A 7,500-nucleotide genomic window follows, 5' to 3' on the forward strand; every position below is an offset into this window, starting at 1 on the left:
TCCAGGTACTAACCAGGCCCAACCCTGCTTTGCTTCCAAGATCAGACGAGATCGGGCGCTTTCAGGGTGATATGGCCGCAGGTGTGAAAGTTTTTTATTTTACTTCTCTTATTCTGTTGCTGCTGCTGCTGCTGCTGCTGCTGCTGCTGCTGCTGCTGCTGCTGCTGCTGCTGCTGCTGCTGCTGCTGCTGCTGCTGCTGCTGCTTGTCGTCAGACAAAAAGAATTATAAGCCCTGGGACAGGACAGAGAAGGTGAGAAGGTTCAAATAAGGGTTTAAAGCTTTGATGATGAGCAAGAAACACATGGCAAAAAGCTCTCCCCGGACTGTGAGAAAAAATTAAAAGCCTACAACACCTGGTATTCCCAGGCGGTCTCCCATCCAGGTACTAACCAGGCCCAACCCTGCTTAGCTTCCGAGATCGGATGAGATCGGGCGCTTTCAGGGTGGTATGGCCGCAGGTGTGAAAGTTTTTTATTTTACTTCTCTTATTCTGTTGCTGCTGCTGCTGCTGCTGCTGCTGCTGCTGCTGCTGCTGCTGCTGCTGCTGCTGCTGCTGCTGCTGCTGCTGCTTGTCGTCAGACAAAAAGAATTATAAGCCCTGGGACAGGACAGAGAAGGTGAGAAGGTTCAAATAAGGGTTTAAAGCTTTGATGATGAGCAAGAAACACATGGCAAAAAGCTCTCCCCGGACTGTGAGAAAAAATTAAAAGCCTACAACACCTGGTATTCCCAGGCGGTCTCCCATCCAGGTACTAACCAGGCCCAACCCTGCTTAGCTTCCGAGATCAGACGAGATCGGGCGCTTTCAGGGTGGTATGGCCGCAGGTGTGAAAGTTTTTTATTTTACTTCTCTTATTCTGTTGCTGCTGCTGCTGCTGCTGCTGCTGCTGCTGCTGCTGCTGCTGCTGCTGCTGCTGCTGCTGCTGCTGCTGCTGCTGCTGCTGCTGCTGCTGCTGCTGCTTGTCGTCAGACAAAAAGAATTATAAGCCCTGGGACAGGACAGAGAAGGTGAGATGGTTCAAATAAGGGTTTAAAGCTTTGATGATGAGCAAGAAACATGGCAAAAAGCTCTCCCCGGACTGTGAGAAAAAATTAAAAGCCTACAACACCTGGTATTCCCAGGCGGTCTCCCATCCCGGTACTAACCAGGCCCAACCCTGCTTAGCTTCCGAGATCAGACGAGATCGGGCGCTTTCAGGGTGGTATGGCCGCAGGTGTGAAAGTTTTTTATTTTACTTCTCTTATTCTGTTGCTGCTGCTGCTGCTGCTGCTGCTGCTGCTGCTGCTGCTGCTGCTGCTGCTGCTGCTGCTGCTGCTGCTGCTGCTGCTGCTGCTGCTGCTGCTGCTGCTTGTCGTCAGACAAAAAGAATTATAAGCCCTGGGACAGGACAGAGAAGGTGAGAAGGTTCAAATAAGGGTTTAAAGCTTTGATGATGAGCAAGAAACACATGGCAAAAAGCTCTCCCCGGACTGTGAGAAAAAATTAAAAGCCTACAGCACCTGGTATTCCCAGGCGGTCTCCCATCCAGGTACTAACCAGGCCCAACCCTGCTTAGCTTCCGAGATCAGACGAGATCGGGCGCTTTCAGGGTGGTATGGCCGCAGGTGTGAAAGTTTTTTATTTTACTTCTCTTATTCTGTTGCTGCTGCTGCTGCTGCTGCTGCTGCTGCTGCTGCTGCTGCTGCTGCTGCTGCTGCTGCTGCTTGTCGTCAGACAAAAAGAATTATAAGCCCTGGGACAGGACAGAGAAGGTGAGAAGGTTCAAATAAGGGTTTAAAGCTTTGATGATGAGCAAGAAACACATGGCAAAAAGCTCTCCCCGGACTGTGAGAAAAAATTAAAAGCCTACAACACCTGGTATTCCCAGGCGGTCTCCCATCCAGGTACTAACCAGGCCCAACCCTGCTTAGCTTCCGAGATCAGACGAGATCAGGCGCTTTCAGGGTGGTATGGCCGCAGGTGTGAAAGTTTTTTATTTTACTTCTCTTATTCTGCTGCTGCTGCTGCTGCTGCTGCTGCTGCTGCTGCTGCTGCTGCTGCTGCTGCTGCTGCTGCTGCTGCTTGTCGTCAGACAGAAAGAATTATAAGCCCTGGGACTGCACAGAGAAGGTGAGAAGGTTCAAATAAGGGTTTAAAGCTTTGATGATGAGCAAGAAACACATGGCAAAAAGCTCTCCCCGGACTGTGAGAAAAGAAAAAGACTACAACACCTGGTATTCCCAGGCGGTCTCCCATCCAGGTACTAACCAGGCCCAACCCTGCTTAGCTACCGAGATCAGACGAGATCGGGCGCTTTCAGGGTAGTATGGCCGCAGGTGTGAAAGTTGTTTATTTTACTTCTCTTATTCTGTTGCTGCTGCTGCTGCTGCTGCTGCTGCTGCTGCTGCTGCTGCTGCTGCTGCTGCTGCTTGTCGTCAGACAGAAAGAATTATAAGCCCTGGGACAGGACAGAGAAGGTGAGAAGGTTCAAATAAGGGTTTAAAGCTTTGATGATGAGCAAGAAACACATGGCAAAAAGCTCTCCCCGGACTGTGAGAAAAGAAAAAGCTTACAACACCTGGTATTCCCAGGCGGTCTCCCATCCAGGTACTAACCAGGCCCAACCCTGCTTAGCTTCCGAGATCAGACGAGATCGGGCGCTTTCAGGGTGGTATGGCCGCAGGTGTGAAAGTTTTTTATTTTACTTCTCTTATTCTGTTGCTGCTGCTGCTGCTGCTGCTGCTGCTGCTGCTGCTGCTTGTCGTCAGACAAAAAGAATTATAAGCCCTGGGACAGGACAGAGAAGGTGAGAAGGTTCAAATAAGGGTTTAAAGCTTTGATGATGAGCAAGAAACACATGGCAAAAAGCTCTCCCCGGACTGTGAGAAAAAATTAAAAGCCTACAACACCTGGTATTCCCAGGCGGTCTCCCATCCAGGTACTACCCAGGCCCAACCCTGCTTAGCTTCCGAGATCAGACGAGATCGGGCGTTTTCAGGGTGGTATGGCCGCAGGTGTGAAAGTTTTTTATTTTACTTCTCTTATTCTGCTGCTGCTGCTGCTGCTGCTGCTGCTGCTGCTGCTGCTGCTGCTGCTGCTGCTTGTCGTCAGACAGAAAGAATTATAAGCCCTGGGACTGCACAGAGAAGGTGAGAAGGTTCAAATAAGGGTTTAAAGCTTTGATGATGAGCAAGAAACACATGGCAAAAAGCTCTCCCCGGACTGTGAGAAAAGAAAAAGACTACAACACCTGGTATTCCCAGGCGGTCTCCCATCCAGGTACTAACCAGGCCCAACCCTGCTTAGCTTCCGAGATCAGACGAGATCGGGCGCTTTCATGGTGGTATGGCCGCAGGTGTGAAAGATTTTTATTTTACTTCTCTTATTCTGTTGCTGTTGCTGCTGCTGCTGCTGCTGCTGCTGCTGCTGCTGCTGCTGCTGCTGCTGCTGCTGCTGCTGCTTGTCGTCAGACAGAAAGAATTATAAGCCCTGGGACAGGACAGAGAAGGTGAGAAGGTTCAAATAAGGGTTTAAAGCTTTGATGATGAGCAAGAAACACATGGCAAAAAGCTCTCCCCGGACTGTGAGAAAAAATTAAAAGCCTACAACACCTGGTATTCCCAGGCGGTCTCCCATCCAGGTACTAACCAGGCCCAACCCTGCTTAGCTTCCGAGATCAGACGAGATCGGGTGCTTTCAGGGTGGTATGGCCGCAGATGTGAAAGTTTTTTATTTTACTTCTCTTATTCTGTTGCTGCTGCTGCTGCTGCTGCTGCTGCTGCTGCTGCTGCTGCTGCTGCTGCTGCTGCTGCTGCTGCTGCTGCTTGTCGTCAGACAAAAAGAATTATAAGCCCTGGGACAGGACAGAGAAGGTGAGAAGGTTCAAATAAGGGTTTAAAGCTTTGATGATGAGCAAGAAACACATGGCAAAAAGCTCTCCCCGGACTGTGAGAAAAAATTAAAAGCCTACAACACCTGGTATTCCCAGGCGGTCTCCCATCCAGGTACTAACCAGGCCCAACCCTGCTTAGCTTCCGAGATCTGACGAGATCGGGCGCTTTCAGGGTGGTATGGCCGCAGATGTGAAAGTTTTTTATTTTACTTCTCTTATTCTGTTGCTGCTGCTGCTGCTGCTGCTGCTGCTGCTGCTGCTTGTCGTCAGACAAAAAGAATTATAAGCCCTGGGACAGGACAGAGAAGGTGAGAAGGTTCAAATAAGGGTTTAAAGCTTTGATGATGAGCAAGAAACACATGGCAAAAAGCTCTCCCCGGACTGTGAGAAAAAATTAAAAGCCTACAACACCTGGTATTCCCAGGCGGTCTCCCATCCAGGTACTAACCAGGCCCAACCCTGCTTAATTTCCGAGATCAGACGAGATCGGGAGCTTTCAGGGTGGTATGGCCGCAGGTGTGAAAGTTTTTTATTTTACTTCTCTTATTCTGCTGCTGCTGCTGCTGCTGCTGCTGCTGCTGCTGCTGCTGCTGCTGCTTGTCGTCAGACAGAAAGAATTATAAGCCCTGGGACAGGACAGAGAAGGTGAGAAGGTTCAAATAAGGGTTTAAAGCTTTGATGATGAGCAAGAAACACATGGCAAAAAGCTCTCCCCGGACTGTGAGAAAAGAAAAAGCCTACAACACCTGGTATTCCCAGGCGGTCTCCCATCCAGGTACTAACCAGGCCCAACCCTGCTTAGCTTCCGAGATCAGGCGCTTTCAGGGTGGTATGGCCGCAGGTGTGAAAGTTTTTTATTTTACTTCTCTTATTCTGTTGCTGCTGCTGTTGCTGCTGTTGCTGCTGCTGCTGCTGTTGCTGCTGCTGCTGCTGTTGCTGCTGCTGTTGCTGCTGTTGCTCCTGCTGCTGCTGCTGCTGCTGCTGCTGCTTGTCGTCAGACAGAAAGAATTATAAGCCCTGGGACAGGACAGAGAAGGTGAGAAGGTTCAAATAAGGGTTTAAAGCTTTGATGATGAGCAAGAAACACATGGCAAAAAGCTCTCCCCGGACTGTGAGAAAAAATTAAAAGCCTACAACACCTGGTATTCCCAGGCGGTCTCCCATCCAGGTACTAACCAGGCCCAACCCTGCTTAGCTTCCGAGATCAGACGAGATCGGGCGCTTTCAGGGAGGTATGGCCGCAGGTGTGAAAGCTCTTTATTTTACTTTTCCTATTCTGTTGCTGCTGCTGCTGCTGCTGCTGCTGCTGCTTGTCGTCAGACAGAAAGAATTATAAGCCCTGGGACAGGACAGAGAAGGTGAGAAGGTTCAAATAAGGGTTTAAAGCTTTGATGATGAGCAAGAAACACATGGCAAAAAGCTCTCCCCGGACTGTGAGAAAAAATTAAAAGCCTACAACACCTGGTATTCCCAGGCGGTCTCCCATCCAGGTACTAACCAGGCCCAACCCTGCTTAGCTTCCGAGATCAGACGAGATCGGGCGCTTTCAGGGTGGAATGGCCGCAGGTGTGAAATTTTTTTATTTTACTTCTCTTATTCTGTTGCTGCTGCTGCTGCTGCTGCTGCTGCTGCTGCTGCTGCTGCTGCTGCTGCTGCTGCTGCTGCTGCTGCTGCTGCTGCTGCTTGTCGTCAGACAAAAAGAATTATAAGCCCTGGGACAGGACAGAGAAGGTGAGAAGGTTCAAATAAGGGTTTAAAGCTTTGATGATGAGCAAGAAACACATGGCAAAAAGCTCTCCCCGGACTGTGAGAAAAGAAAAAGCCTACAACACCTGGTATTCCCAGGCGGTCTCCCATCCAGGTACTAACCAGGCCCAACCCTGCTTAGCTTCCGAGATCAGACGAGATCGGGCGCTTTCAGGGTGGCATGGCTGCAGGTGTGAAAGTTTTTTATTTTACTTCTCTTATTCTGTTGCTGCTGCTGCTGCTGCTGCTGCTGCTGCTGCTGCTGCTGCTGCTGCTGCTGCTGCTGCTGCTGCTGCTGCTGCTGCTGCTTGTCGTCAGACAGAAAGAATTATAAGCCCTGGGACAGGACAGAGAAGGTGAGAAGGTTCAAATAAGGGTTTAAAGCTTTGATGATGAGCAAGAAACACATGGCAAAAAGCTCTCCCCGGACTGTGAGAAAAGAAAAAGCCTACAACACCTGGTATTCCCAGGCGGTCTCCCATCCAGGTACTAACCAGGCCCAACCCTGCTTAGCTTCCGAGATCAGGCGCTTTCAGGGTGGTATGGCCGCAGGTGTGAAAGTTTTTTATTTTACTTCTCTTATTCTGCTGCTGCTGCTGCTGCTGCTGCTGCTGCTGCTGCTGCTGCTGCTGCTGCTGCTGCTGCTGCTGCTGCTGCTGCTGCTGCTGCTGCTGCTGCTGCTGCTGCTGCTGCTGCTGCTGCTGCTGCTGCTGCTGCTGCTGCTTGTCGTCAGACAGAAAGAATTATAAGCCCTGGGACAGGACAGAGAAGGTGAGAAGGTTCAAATAAGGGTTTAAAGCTTTGATGATGAGCAAGAAACACATGGCAAAAAGCTCTCCCCGGACTGTGAGAAAAGAAAAAGCCTACAACACCTGGTATTCCCAGGCGGTCTCCCATCCAGGTACTAACCAGGCCCAACCCGGCTTAGCTTCCGAGATCAGATGAGATCGGGCGCTTTCAGGGTGGTATGGCCGCAGGTGTGAAAGCTCTTTATTTTACTTCTCTTATTCTGTTGCTGCTGCTGCTGCTGCTGCTGCTGCTGCTGCTGCTTGTCGTCAGACAAAAAGAATTATAAGCCCTGGGACAGGACAGAGAAGGTGAGAAGGTTCAAATAAGGGTTTAAAGCTTTGATGATGAGCAAGAAACACATGGCAAAAAGCTCTCCCCGGACTGTGAGAAAAAATTAAAAGCCTACAACACCTGGTATTCCCAGGCGGTCTCCCATCCAGGTACTAAACAGGCCCAACCCTGCTTAGCTTCCGAGATCAGACAAGATCGGGCGCTTTCAGGGTGGTATGGCCGCAGGTGTGAAAGTTTTTTATTTTACTTCTCTTATTCTGCTGCTGCTGCTGCTGCTGCTGCTGCTGCTGCTGCTGCTTGTCGTCAGACAGAAAGAATTATAAGCCCTGGGACAGGACAGAGAAGGTGAGAAGGTTCCAATAAGGGTTTAAAGCTTTGATGATGAGCAAGAAACACATGGCAAAAAGCTCTCCCCGGACTGTGAGAAAAGAAAAAGCCTACAACACCTGGTATTCCCAGGCGGTCTCCCATCCAGGTACTAACCAGGCCCAACCCTGCTTAGCTTCCGAGATCAGGCGCTTTCAGGGTGGTATGGCCGCAGGTGTGAAAGTTTTTTATTTTACTTCTCTTATTCTGCTGCTGCTGCTGCTGCTGCTGCTGCTGCTGCTGCTGCTGCTGCTGCTGCTGCTGCTGCTGCTGCTGCTGCTGCTGCTGCTGCTGCTGCTGCTGCTGCTGCTGCTGCTGCTGCTGCTGCTGCTGCTGCTGCTGCTGCTGCTGCTGCTGCTGCTGCTGCTGCTTGTCGTCAGACAGAAAGAATTATAAGCCCTGGGACAGGACAGAGAAGGTGAGAAGGTTCAAAT

General features: G+C 50.3%; 18 non-coding genes and 3 pseudogenes across 18 annotated transcripts in view; all 21 read right to left on the bottom strand.

Annotated features, from left to right (window-relative positions):
* The window catches only part of LOC128479054 (5S ribosomal RNA), a 119-nt gene extending 36 nt beyond the window's left edge, over window positions 1–83 (bottom strand). Inside the window, exon 1 of the ribosomal RNA XR_008349946.1 lies at window positions 1–83. This exon is cut by the window's left edge and continues 36 nt beyond it. This is a non-coding gene — a ribosomal RNA (5S ribosomal RNA).
* A 260-nt stretch (window positions 84–343) lies between these two features.
* On the bottom strand, window positions 344–462 carry LOC128480176 (5S ribosomal RNA). The gene has a single exon (XR_008350482.1). It is a non-coding gene; the product is annotated as a 5S ribosomal RNA (ribosomal RNA).
* A 248-nt stretch (window positions 463–710) lies between these two features.
* LOC128475998 (5S ribosomal RNA) lies at window positions 711–829 on the bottom strand. Its single transcript, XR_008347033.1, has one exon. It is a non-coding gene; the product is annotated as a 5S ribosomal RNA (ribosomal RNA).
* Window positions 830–1,099: 270 nt separating this feature from the next.
* LOC128477088 (5S ribosomal RNA) lies at window positions 1,100–1,218 on the bottom strand. The gene has a single exon (XR_008348075.1). It is a non-coding gene; the product is annotated as a 5S ribosomal RNA (ribosomal RNA).
* Window positions 1,219–1,490: 272 nt separating this feature from the next.
* On the bottom strand, window positions 1,491–1,609 carry LOC128479942 (5S ribosomal RNA). Its single transcript, XR_008350459.1, has one exon. It is a non-coding gene; the product is annotated as a 5S ribosomal RNA (ribosomal RNA).
* A 236-nt stretch (window positions 1,610–1,845) lies between these two features.
* LOC128477234 (5S ribosomal RNA) lies at window positions 1,846–1,964 on the bottom strand. The gene has a single exon (XR_008348216.1). It is a non-coding gene; the product is annotated as a 5S ribosomal RNA (ribosomal RNA).
* A 237-nt stretch (window positions 1,965–2,201) lies between these two features.
* LOC128478765 (5S ribosomal RNA) lies at window positions 2,202–2,320 on the bottom strand. The gene has a single exon (XR_008349668.1). It is a non-coding gene; the product is annotated as a 5S ribosomal RNA (ribosomal RNA).
* Window positions 2,321–2,548: 228 nt separating this feature from the next.
* On the bottom strand, window positions 2,549–2,667 carry LOC128477646 (5S ribosomal RNA). The gene has a single exon (XR_008348608.1). It is a non-coding gene; the product is annotated as a 5S ribosomal RNA (ribosomal RNA).
* Window positions 2,668–2,879: 212 nt separating this feature from the next.
* LOC128477324 (5S ribosomal RNA) lies at window positions 2,880–2,998 on the bottom strand. Its single transcript, XR_008348303.1, has one exon. It is a non-coding gene; the product is annotated as a 5S ribosomal RNA (ribosomal RNA).
* Window positions 2,999–3,220: 222 nt separating this feature from the next.
* Window positions 3,221–3,339, bottom strand: LOC128478509 (5S ribosomal RNA). The gene has a single exon (XR_008349425.1). It is a non-coding gene; the product is annotated as a 5S ribosomal RNA (ribosomal RNA).
* A 242-nt stretch (window positions 3,340–3,581) lies between these two features.
* LOC128477264 (5S ribosomal RNA) lies at window positions 3,582–3,700 on the bottom strand. The gene has a single exon (XR_008348244.1). It is a non-coding gene; the product is annotated as a 5S ribosomal RNA (ribosomal RNA).
* A 245-nt stretch (window positions 3,701–3,945) lies between these two features.
* LOC128476846 (5S ribosomal RNA) lies at window positions 3,946–4,064 on the bottom strand. The gene has a single exon (XR_008347839.1). It is a non-coding gene; the product is annotated as a 5S ribosomal RNA (ribosomal RNA).
* Window positions 4,065–4,273: 209 nt separating this feature from the next.
* Window positions 4,274–4,392, bottom strand: LOC128477702 (5S ribosomal RNA). The gene has a single exon (XR_008348663.1). It is a non-coding gene; the product is annotated as a 5S ribosomal RNA (ribosomal RNA).
* Window positions 4,393–4,608: 216 nt separating this feature from the next.
* Window positions 4,609–4,717, bottom strand: LOC128479897 (uncharacterized; annotated as a pseudogene).
* A 284-nt stretch (window positions 4,718–5,001) lies between these two features.
* LOC128476776 (5S ribosomal RNA) lies at window positions 5,002–5,120 on the bottom strand. The gene has a single exon (XR_008347773.1). It is a non-coding gene; the product is annotated as a 5S ribosomal RNA (ribosomal RNA).
* A 203-nt stretch (window positions 5,121–5,323) lies between these two features.
* Window positions 5,324–5,442, bottom strand: LOC128477265 (5S ribosomal RNA). Its single transcript, XR_008348245.1, has one exon. It is a non-coding gene; the product is annotated as a 5S ribosomal RNA (ribosomal RNA).
* Window positions 5,443–5,694: 252 nt separating this feature from the next.
* On the bottom strand, window positions 5,695–5,813 carry LOC128477327 (5S ribosomal RNA). The gene has a single exon (XR_008348306.1). It is a non-coding gene; the product is annotated as a 5S ribosomal RNA (ribosomal RNA).
* Window positions 5,814–6,065: 252 nt separating this feature from the next.
* LOC128479899 (uncharacterized) lies at window positions 6,066–6,174 on the bottom strand (annotated as a pseudogene).
* A 306-nt stretch (window positions 6,175–6,480) lies between these two features.
* On the bottom strand, window positions 6,481–6,599 carry LOC128477286 (5S ribosomal RNA). Its single transcript, XR_008348266.1, has one exon. It is a non-coding gene; the product is annotated as a 5S ribosomal RNA (ribosomal RNA).
* A 209-nt stretch (window positions 6,600–6,808) lies between these two features.
* On the bottom strand, window positions 6,809–6,927 carry LOC128478689 (5S ribosomal RNA). The gene has a single exon (XR_008349597.1). It is a non-coding gene; the product is annotated as a 5S ribosomal RNA (ribosomal RNA).
* A 207-nt stretch (window positions 6,928–7,134) lies between these two features.
* LOC128479900 (uncharacterized) lies at window positions 7,135–7,243 on the bottom strand (annotated as a pseudogene).
* Window positions 7,244–7,500: the final 257 nt, after the last annotated feature.

Source organism: Spea bombifrons, chromosome 2 (genome assembly GCF_027358695.1).
Source record: "Spea bombifrons isolate aSpeBom1 chromosome 2, aSpeBom1.2.pri, whole genome shotgun sequence".
Lineage (NCBI taxonomy): Eukaryota > Metazoa > Chordata > Amphibia > Anura > Pelobatidae > Spea > Spea bombifrons.